The 12,112-nt window shown below is 35.6% G+C and overlaps 1 protein-coding gene and 1 long non-coding RNA gene across 2 annotated transcripts in view; both read right to left on the minus strand.

Annotated features, from left to right (window-relative positions):
• Window positions 1-12,112, minus strand: part of LOC127858671 (receptor-type tyrosine-protein phosphatase kappa-like) — a 130,597-nt gene that overhangs the window by 27,003 nt on the left and 91,482 nt on the right. The gene's annotated exons all lie outside the window — the stretch shown is intronic.
• LOC127859019 (uncharacterized) lies at window positions 5,700-6,138 on the minus strand. The gene is made up of 2 exons (XR_008039235.1): window positions 5,989-6,138; window positions 5,700-5,923 (listed from the first exon to the last, which is right to left on the minus strand). It is a non-coding gene; the product is annotated as an uncharacterized LOC127859019 (long non-coding RNA).

A 12,112-nucleotide genomic window follows, 5' to 3' on the forward strand; every position in this document is an offset into this window, starting at 1 on the left:
GAATGTGAATTGTGGATGGATTTATTGAGCTAATTTGTGTAGTATATCCCACTGTCTGCGAGCCTGTAGGCTTTAGCGCGGTCACATTTGGTTAAATGTGCGTGTCACATTTGATTGGATGTGAATTGTGGATGGATTTATTTTAACACATTTAGGTGCACTGTAACTTACTTGTTTATACATCAATTCCATGGTATGATAATATTATGGCTTAACTTTGCTATATAAATTTAAGTCATTGCGAGATAAATCATGTCAAGAGTGTGGTTCAGGGATAGTCAGTTATAAAAAAGGGGCGAACTTGCTAACGTTTGCTTCGAACTCATTTCAGCTCCAACATGCCTCCGAAGAAACGGAAGAACAGCGATGTTCCACCGACAATGACCAAGAAAAGGGCGAAAACAACGGCCTCACATACCGCCACAACCAGTGTAAACACGAATGACCCTGCCATTTTGGCAATAACTGAAAATACCCGAAATAGGGCAGCAAGAAGACCGGTTTTAAACACGCCTGGACTGTCCGGGAACCAATCCCAGGCTGTAAATGAGGGCGATTCTCATTTAACAAGCCAAATCATCGGCAACCAATCCCAGCCTGGTGTCGATGTACACACACAAATGACAAGACAGATAGTGGACAATATTTCCAGTACACTGGAGAGCTTAGTGGAGCGGAAGATCTCTGAAATTTTGGGAAAAAACATGCCCCAGACATCCACTCCAATGACTGATCAAGAACAGCATCTGAATGATCGTGGGATTCAATCAATCCAACATGAGGGACACTGGAACAATCTTCCAAACTACAACATTGTGCAAACAGAACATAGCACTTTCACAGGTACTGGTATTTCTGGGATCCCATCAATCTTGAATAATTCTATATCCCTTCAAATGTCACCGTCCATACCTCTTTACGCTTCAGTTCCCCTCAAGGTCAAAGAAAAAATTTGGGCTAATGAATTTGTGGATTTTTCCACTGCTTTCAGTAAGTCTGCTGGACACTTTTAACATAACAATTTCTAGTGAAGGTATACAGTCCCTGACCCCTATGACCTCACGAAAATTTTTAAACATCGAGCAGTGGACAGATACTTTTGCCGTTTTTTCTTCAGTGTATAGGCAAAAATATCCAGACTCTGCCGAACAACTAGCGCAGTACTGCAACACTGTACGCGCTATTGCCAAAGCCCGTGGAAACTGGCATTTCTACGATTCAAACTTTCGTCAGTTACGTCAAAACCACCCCTTCCCTTGGGACTCCATTCACCACGAGCTTTACATCAAAGCGTTGAATCAGAGGCAGCCCTTTCGGTCAACCGGCCCACAAACGGGCCAACCCAGTAAAACCTGTAACCGGTTTAATAGGGGAGAAACATGCAACGGCTGCAGTTTCTCCCACAGATGCAGAACATGCTCCGGCAATCATCCCCAGTTTAAATGCTGGAATAGAACTTCAGGAGCCGATCAGTCCAGGTTCAAATCAAACCCAGGTCAAGCACATCAAAACAGGTCAAACAACCAAAACAGGTCAGACAACCAGAACAGTTCTAACAACCAAAACAGGTCTAACCAACAAAACAGGTCAAATAATAAGTAACGATCCTTTACCCACTCCTGTCAATTGGCAAATATTACATACCCTTCTAGATGGTTATGATGCTGACGACAAAAAATATCTCGTGGAAGGTTTTAAGTCTGGGTTTAAACTTAATTTCTGTGGCGATAGAACTAGCTCTGATAGCCCAAATCTTAAATCCGCAAAAGAGCATCCTGAGATAATTTCTAGAAAATTAGCCAAGGAAGTGCAAGCAGAACGAATAAATGGCCCGTATGACAAACAACCCTTTGCCGAATTTAAAGTATCGCCAATTGGAGTTGTTCCAAAAAAGGAATCTGGCGATTTTAGAATGATTCACCACCTGTCATACCCTCGTCACACTGGAACGTCAGTAAATGGGCAAATCCCGCCAGATTTCACAGAAGTTTCTTATGAAAATGTAGATGACGCTATAAAAATAATCAAATCCCTTGGTAGAAATTCATACATGGCCAAAACAGACATCTGTTCAGCATTCCGCATTATCCCTGTACATCCATCTGACTACGGTCTTCTAGGCTTTAGATGGGATAACAAATACTACTATGACAAATGCCTCCCAATGGGAGCTTCGTCAAGCTGTAGGATTTTTGAGACTTTTAGCTCTGCATTGAAGTGGATAGCCATTAACAAGTTCGGTATTCGTCACATTGTCAAGATTCTTGATGATTTCCTTTTTCTTGCACCAACCTTTCATGAAGCTAAAGAGGCCCTAGACTCTTTCTGCCAAATGTGTGCGTTGATTAAGGTACCCTTGAATGCAGAGAAAACATTTTCTCCATCACCTGTCATGACTTTCCTAGGCATAACATTAGATTCAATTCAAATGCAGGCCCGTCTACCTAAAGACAAACTTGCAAAAACAGCTAGGCTTCTGTGCGACTTAAGATCAAGAAATACCTGTACACTCCGTGAACTCTTATCCATCATAGGGCTACTAAATTTTGCCTGTTCAGTCGTCACACCTGGGAGGGCTTTCTTACGACGCCTGATAGATTTGTCTATTGGTGTTAAAAAGTTACATTACAGGGTCAAGTTAAGGTCTCCGGCAAAACATGACATGATGGTGTGGTTAAGGTTCCTCACACATTTCAATGGGACCTCTTTTTTCATCAATGAAAAAAGACTCTCCAGCGATAGTCTTGGCTTGTATACAGACGCATCTGGATCAAAAGGTTACGGAGCAATTTACAAGAACAATTGGTTTTATGGGCCTTTTCCAGAAAGCTGGCATAAAGCAAATATTACCTTCCTTGAATTATATCCTATTGTCATTGCGGTATTCACATGGGGGTCCCTTTGGCGGAATCACACAGTGGTTTTCAACACTGATAATGAAGCATTAGTGTCAATCATAAACAAGCAAACCTCGAAAATAAGCTGTATAATGTACCTGCTCAGAAAGCTGGTTTTGCAATGTCTCGACCTAAACATCATCTTCCGAGCCCGTCATGTTAGGGGAAAAGACAACAGTATCGCAGACAGTCTTTCTCGATTTCAGATTCAACGGTTCAAAGCGTTAGCGCCCTTCTGCAACCCACATCCTACAGTCATAGCTCCACATCTCAAGCCAGAGGTATTGTGCAAGGGTTTGAACATTTGCTAAATGCTTCTCTTGCACCTTCAACTATGGAGACATACAAGCGCGGTTGGCGGCTATTTCATGAGTTTTGTCAAGTTTTTTCCATTTCTACTATCTCTTTGCCCCTTTCTGTCACGACTCTTGCCCTGTTTGTGGCTTTCCTTCACCAAAAACCTATGTCCGTGAAATCCATTACCACTTACCTTTCAGGCATAAGCTATGCACATAAGCTGCAAAATGTGACAGACCCCACTTGTCATTTCCTGATATCGTCCTTAATTAAAGGTGCGCAACGCTTGTCACCATCTTACGACTTGCGCTTACCTATCACTATTGATCTTTTAGATAAATTAATATTTGCTCTAAAGCATACTAGCGAAACTCACTACCATGAAAAACTATTTGCTGCCATGTTTCTATTTGCATTTCATGCTTTTGCTCGTTGCAGCGAGATTGCAAGCTGCAAGCCATCTACAAAGTCTTTCATTTTACAGTTAGCGGACATTCAGTTTGATTCCATTACAGCACCTTCTTCAGTATCGGTTACTTACCACAGGTTTAAGCATAATAATGGCAAACCACACACAATCAACTTTTCACATGGCCATACAAAACAATCTGCAGTTCATGCCCTGAAGGACTACATATCAGTTCGTGGTCAATATCCGGGGCCTATTTTTACTTTAACTTCTGGTTTACCTGTCCCTAGGAGAATTTTTGATAAACAGCTATCATCGTGTTTAAGATTTTGTGGCTTGGACAGCAAACGGTACAAATCACACAGCTTTCGTATAGGTAAAGCTACTGACTGTGCTCAAAGAGGGTACTCAGATGCTAAGATAAGACATTTAGGTCGTTGGCATAGTAACGCTTTCCAGAAGTACATCAGAATTACAGATAATTGACCAGTCTTATCCCGCAGACAAAGAGCATTGCATAATATACCTTGATGATAACAGCACTCTCTATCAAGCAACCTGCTTGGGCTGGTTGCTTTGAACAGACGTGCCATCTGACATTAATTAAAACCTTAACAATTGAGATTAGCCTTGTCCTGGTACAAAAATCCCAGATTTACCAGTTACCTGTATATATGTATATATATATATCATGTACCATTTTTACTTGTGGCATTTCTATAACTTTGTTGTGTTTTTTCCAATATGAATGTCATTGTATGTGTTAAGTACTGTGAAAGATACTCACTCTTTGTATCGGAAACATTTTCGTTGCCTGCTTGGGCTGTACAACGACAACAATTTTCCAACTGCTATTTTTCTTCACGCGCTATATGTTTGCCAATACTTCGTAATTACAATCTATTCGATACCTGCCTGGGCTGGCTATCGAAAAACAACTAAGTCGTATATTTTTTCACATTCTAGATGTGTTCAACTACATTGTATCGAATTGAGCAAACAATTCATTGTATATACATTTTGTTGTTTCCATCATTTTCATTTAATGCGCCACTGTAATGTAGCGTCCTATATTTGTTTGTTTGCTTGTATCAAAGTTTCTACTTTATCAAGCCAATGTGTACTGATAATTACACATATATATGGTTAGTGTAGAATTTGTTAATTTATTGACGTTACTGACATTATTTACTTTGTCTTGCTTTAAATAGTCTTTGATGCATTTCCACGTTACATGTTTTATTCTAGTCAGAATATTTTGTGATTCTGTTGAAAAATGTGTTATTTCTTACATACTTGTTATACTTGAGCCATTCAGTTCCCATTTTGTTCACAAGATGCCAAAGTATGAGTTTATTATTGTATTCCTACATGTAAGTCGTGCCAGACAGGTGGGACCTCTACATTACCGTTTTAAAATGTGGGGGAAGATAGCAAGCTATCTTTTTGGCCATTTTCTAAAGAAACCTCCACATTTTACCAAATTACATTATTGTTTGATCTCCTTTTGTCATACGTTATTTATATTGGTGTATATATTGTTATATGTTTTGGAACTTTTGTTACATATTAAAAACGGTCAGTCAATGACCATTTAACCACAGCGTATGTTTTGTGTGTTACTTCCACCCAGTTGCATAAGGACAAACTATACGAAATACCGTATCAGTGTTTTTTATGCGTTGGGTGAAAGGAACGGCAATCAGATAGACTGTAGCCTATCTACAGAACAATCGGATACGCTCGGCTATTTTCCCTGTAAACAAGGTTAGAACCGGATCAAACCAGTTCATTGTTAGTGTTCTAGAAGGCAAGCGGCTAAACAAAGGAACAATGGAAAAAATCCGCTTTACCCACCACCTCCCCAATCTCCTCACAAAGCGGCACATGCATGCAGGAAATAAATTGTTTTATTTTAACGAGTATATTTTGCAACAACTTTTTGTATGTTGGGCTTCTAATTGACTGAAATAATAACATTGTTTCTCCATTATTTTTATGCTATGTTATGGCAACCTCCACAATCTCCTCACAAAGCGGCACATGCATGCAGGAAATAAATTGTTTTATTTTAACAAGTATATTTTGCAATAACGTTTTGTATGTTGCGCTTCTAATTGACTGAAATAATAACACTGTTTCGCTATGATTTTTATGCTATGTTATGACAAGTGAGTTGCTATGGTGCCATTTCTAAGGAAACGTATTGTATCTTTTACTGCCATTGTCAAAAGAAGCCTTACAGAGCACGCCATTGAGGTCTTTTCTAAAGAAATCCATGTACTTTACATATCTAATGAATGCCATTTTCTAAAGAAACCTCCACATTTTACCAAATTACATTATTGTTTGATCTCCTTTTGTCAGGCCATTTTCTAAAGAAACCTCCACATTTTACCAAATTACATTATTGTTTGATCTCCTTTTGTCATACGTTATTTATATTGGTGTATATATTGTTATATGTTTTGGAACTTTTGTTACATATTAAAAACGGTCAGTCAATGACCATTTAACCACAGCGTATGTTTTGTGTGTTACTTCCACCCAGTTGCATAAATTGATGTATAAAGTACATTTCTTAAGTTATTGTAAAATGTGATCAACCTATCTCCAAAATAATAACCGAATGTAAAGCTTAATTTACCAAGATAAATACTGATGTTATAAAACACAATGTTTGGCAGTTTGCAGCGTTTGACGAACATACTATTTGTCAAGTTGAACAATTCTAGCAGCAATACATTTTGAGTTTCGCTTGACACAAGTTCCAAAAATGACAATTGTATCCTTGATAAACAAAAGGTCCACAACTACATTAAAACAGAAAAACAAACTGCAACAAAACACTACACATGTGTACAATTTCACCTGGTGGTTTATATAGTATCAAGTTTTCTTCACTACATTAATCATAAATTCTTAAATCTAACTCTAGTCAAAAATTAGACGGAACAATGGCCGTGCAAAATTAAAAGAGATGGTCACAATTTTAAACGCAATGCACTTTAAATGTACATATTTTAAGTTATTAACAATCACTTATGTTTTATCTGAAACGAATGAAGAATTACAAGAATGTGCTTACTATTTACTAAATTTTTAATTATATACATAAAAAACTTTATGAACGCGTGATGAACACTGTTTAATGTTATGAGGAAAATCATAGAAACTATTTGATCGATTTATATATTGTTTTTAGCCAGGCAAACCGTCAAGTCAAGTCACAACACCGTCTTCAACTAACTTAATAAGCTTGACATTTAAGTAGATAAATGCTGTCCGTGTATTTACCATGGTTATCAATGCAAAAAAAAAGAATGGGCTTACATTAAATGACAGCCTGGAAGGAAACCCTTAATCGCGCGCGTGCACCAACAATCTTCGACTTGCAATTCACGAATCATTACACTAGTCGTTCCACAATAGTGAGGCTACATTTTATTAATCCTGAAAACAGGATCTTAAGAAACTGTTGAATGAAGTGTCGAAAAAAAATTCACAACAATGTCATCGTTAAACTACAGATGACACTTAAGTACCACGAATATCATAAAATGGATGCACATAAATGTATGCTACACAAATAAAATGTTAAACCAGCTCATGATCGTTTGCTCTTCCCGTGTGAGATCATCCAACAAGTGCGTAGCACCAAGATTAACAATGTGACCAAGGCAAATGGTCGGCACAATAACGAATAAAATATATACAACGCAAAATAGCCATCATTTTTTTTAAAGCTTGGATTTTCAAATATGGCGGTGAAGAAAAGCTTCAGTTAAGTGAACATATAAGTACAAGTGAACATACATACAAGCCGAAAAATATTTGTATATAGATATTACTATACTCGTAACTACGAATATTATTTTGTACAGTATCGATTAACAGTGTTCAGAGAAAATAATGTTTCCGAGATGCGCAGCCACGACTGAAAGTGTGTGTGTGTGTGTGTGTGTGTGTGTGTGTGTGTGTGTGTGTGTGTGTGTGTGTGTGTGTGTGTGTGTGTGTGTGTGTGTGTGTGTGTGTGTGTGTGTGTGTGTGTGTGTGTGTGTGTGTGTGTGTGTGTGTGTGTGTGTGTGTGTGTGTGTGTGTGTTATGTTTTTAAGCCGTTAACCTAATTTCGATAAGGATAACACGAGACTTTTGTAAAACTGATAACGTTATTTCGTCAAAATAACGACCTAATTCAATCGTTTTATCGATAATTTCACAGTTCTTTTAAAATATGTATCGATCATTTCACAGTTCTTTATCAATGTTTGAAACGAAAAATTATCCGTTTTAAAACATTATTGTCTATCAATTCAAAATGTAAAAAAATAAACTGTTTTTTCTTAATTTATGTGAATAATTATAACCGTATGAATATCTAATTCGATTAATACCTGTGCAATTACATGCATGTAGAATCAATCCAAATACAACTAAAGCTCTTCTTTCTTTTGTATACATTCTTAAATAAGCAACTGTTACTTTAGCAAATGTTAATTGACTAAATGCGTTAAGTGAAATGAACTCGCACATCGAAAATTATGGGTATAAAACTTCCTTTTACACATGTATGTGGCATGAGTATAACGAACAGGACAATGGATTGTTTTCGGAGAAACAGGAAGACCATAGATATCTGAATTAAACAAATGTGTGACGTTTTTCAAGTTACTTAAATAATGTACACCTCCTGATTCCAAGATTAATAGCAGATAATCAACATAAACATAAGGATATCGTATGTTTACAGCGAAAGGTTGTTAAAAATTAAAATCGACATTGACTTGCTATTGGAAGTTGAATGTTATAACGAAAGGGAATGTTCGGCTCACAGAAAATTCACGTTAATGTTCTGAGCACAGAGACATAACAGTTCACTGTTAAAGACTTACCAATCTTAACAATTGCTAGTTTGATTAAATCGACTATTTAATATTTTTACCTATTTTAAATATTCATATTATATTGTTGTCCCAATACACCCCCGTGCAATTTTATTTTAAGACAAAGACAACATGTCTTTTTCTCCAACATACTTTTACTAATTTATACGTGTTTTAACTTTGAAATAAAGTTCAGAGAATCAGCATTCTGACTACTTCACACACAAAACTACATTAATGTACATAGTAATCAAAACTATTAATTCGTTACCATTTTACCCTCGTACATTTTTCAGCAATTAACGTATAATTGTGATTAACATATATACTATCAAAATCAATAATCGCATATTTCCCTCGTGATGGGGAATATGAAGCTGCATTAGTCTGATACTAAATTTTCTATAAACCGCTAATATATATATTCGTCTTATACTGGCAAATATAATAGTTTAAAACAATTTCTATAACTTACGATGAAAGTAATTATAACTTGTGTAAGCAATTCAATAATCTGTATCAATTTAGAGGAAGGGATTGTTAGTAACAAAACCCCACTAAATAAGACGTGGTCAAAGTTACGTTGACTGATAATGTTGGCATTGAATGGTCAATATTTCAAGCCTCGTAAGTAAACACAGATAACTAGGAAGTAAAGAATAATAACATGTAAAATCAATACCGTTATTTTCTCATCAAGTGATATAGTATAATACTATATATACTAGCAACCAAATTAGCTCTCTTTTATTTATTTTATTTAAAAAACGTTACTTAAATGTTTCTTTACTAGTGAAAATATTTCAGAAAGAAAGTATAATAATTGGTGAGACAGTGATCTCTGGATTTGTCCTCTTTACAATTGAATGATGTTCATCACGATAACGTTATTAAAGTGGTTATGTTGTGATCGTAAAAAAAATTCATTCCATAAACAAAGAATCGAAAACATATTCAAATGTAGAACAACTAAGTCACTTCAATAGTGAAACAACATATTAAACATCATTTTATTTTTTCATTTCCCATTTTATAATGCCTCTATAGGTAATATCAGTTTTAACATCGAAAGACCCAGTTATCCATTCGTTTTATTACGGAAGCCAACTCCAACATAACTCGATATCGAGAATGTAAAAATGGTTTACTGTTTTCCAATGTTGAGCCCATTATTAAAGTTGTCATTTTCGAATTAAACGAGCAAATTAGGTTTTTAGCATTTAATAGCGGAAGCTAAATCATGTCTTAATGCAAATCAAATACAATGACAGTTTGAAGACTCGCTCATCATAACTGTTGAAATAATGCACGCGCACTTTAAAAGCTTCTAAACATCATATTCAAGAAAAGTGTTTCCCAAATAACAATCTTAACGTCGCAAATCGAATTGAATAATTAGAAACTTACCAAAGTTCAACTGTTTAAGTTTCGCGTGATTGAGTATATTGTGCTAATGTTGCTAATTACACATTATGCTAATTTTCAACGCTAAAAATGACCATATACGACAAACTAGAAGGGTTGATTATTAAAGCTAAACTAAATTATATGTATAAAGTGTACTTTGTAAATATATAAGGGTAGTTTATCATAAACGTTATACAAATATGTAAGATACCGTCGCTACCATCATTCTTTCTTTGATACATTAATAAAGGATAAATGGTTGCTTTCGAGGAATTACCGTTAACATTTATTTTTTTCAATACATGGAGAAAATAATTCTGTTCAAGGGTGCAACTTCAGTACACTGGGAATTTATTATGTCATTATATATTGTCAGCATTACTGCAAAAAGTTTTAAGACGAATTAAACGCCTAAATCGTTTTCCTTTCCCATATTCGTTGTTATGTGTGCATATTTGTTCATTATTGAATAACACTCACAAAAAATAGCGGGCTATCTTGTATATGTATAATATTATACAATTGCAAGGTAAATATGGTATTCATAGAACACAATTTATAAACTATCACTTAATATGGAAAGGTCAGATAAACTTGTCCTAGCCATACTATATAAACATATAAGGTTAAATCTTGTTCCGCACTAGTAACTCCAGTGAAACAAACTCTCTTTGGTAAACATGTTCAAATACAAACAGACACACTAACTGAATCGTACGCAACGAATTATGCGATACTTTAAAGTTGAATTTGCTTTCATACGAGGGGCGTTCAGGACAGGTATAACCAAACACAATAAGTTACGTTACAAAGACGTATTGCTGTAACAACACAGCGTTTGACTTACTCAGTGCGTTCAATACATGTTTGCATAAAAATATATTGACCTTACACATTAATATTCGACTTAGAATAATTTGCAATTTTACTTTACACAATAGCTAGGAAACTACATGTAAGCAATCCTTCGTACAAAGCCATAAGAAACAACTCAGTGGAGCGTAGAAAACTTGGCTTCTTATAAACAATAATGTGCTCGGGTTGTTCTCGGCAAAACACCCTCTGCAAATTGCAAAGCACCAACATAAATAACGTGGCCAGGGCAAAAGACCAGTGTTATAGATACCGGTTATACAAACAAAAACAAATAAACCCCACAGTTTTCATCACCACACAAGACTGGTATATGCTAGACCAACAGTTACTTCTATAATAACGACATAAAAATCAGAAGACGATTGAACGTAATTATTTGTTTGTCAAGAGTGTATAGCAATTGATAATATACCGATAACAAAGTATTTTTATTATGCCCTTACTGAAGGTTTTAGAATTACACTGGATAAGATGATAACGTACCTCTGACGTTATATCGGTATTTGTCACAATTGTATGCGCGTTTAAAACCGTAAATTCACTTAAGTTCATTAACAGCAAAAACACATATTGTTATATAAATAATAATAGAATAACTTTATTAATAATGAAATAAATTAGTACCTGCGCATATGCATGCACGTAGAACAAATCCAAGTACAAATAAATATATCCTTTCTTTTGTATACATTCTGAAAATATCAACTTCTACTAAAATTGTATGATAATTAAATGTTTGTGTTATACAACACGCATTCGTTTACACCCCTGTACAGTTTTAAGTAATTCGCACACTGTGACAGCCTTATTTAAAACTTCCTTTTTGTTATGTGAATTGTAGCATGAAGTTAACAATGGAAATGACATTTGGTTGTTTAATGAGAAATGCGACAACCGTAGATATATATTTAAATTATCTAGTTAATCTAGTTTATCGCTCACTAACAAACTTGTATTGTGCGCACTTCCGGATTATACAGATATGCGACATCCCTCCCTCCCCTCTCTGTATAACTTATTTATGTTCGTTTGTCAAGCGTATGATTATTATCGACAAGTAAGGTACACGAGTCTATCCGTTAGCCGCTGAAAGTGAGGTTTCAACAATTTTTACGGACTGATCCTGTACATAATTGCGATACCGTCTGGCGGATTTAAATAACAAATGAACTAAACGATACAATTTTGTTGCATGTATTTATTCAATGTAGACATAACTAAACAACAAGTTGTGTGGCTTCTGAATGTCCATAACGCCCAGATATAGTTGAGAAATCTTGGTCATTATATAACGGTTATTCATATAGTGTGTTATTAATTTTTAAAACATTGGCTAATGGACA

Source organism: Dreissena polymorpha, chromosome 14, assembly GCF_020536995.1.
Source record: "Dreissena polymorpha isolate Duluth1 chromosome 14, UMN_Dpol_1.0, whole genome shotgun sequence".
Taxonomy (NCBI): Eukaryota; Metazoa; Mollusca; class Bivalvia; order Myida; family Dreissenidae; genus Dreissena; species Dreissena polymorpha.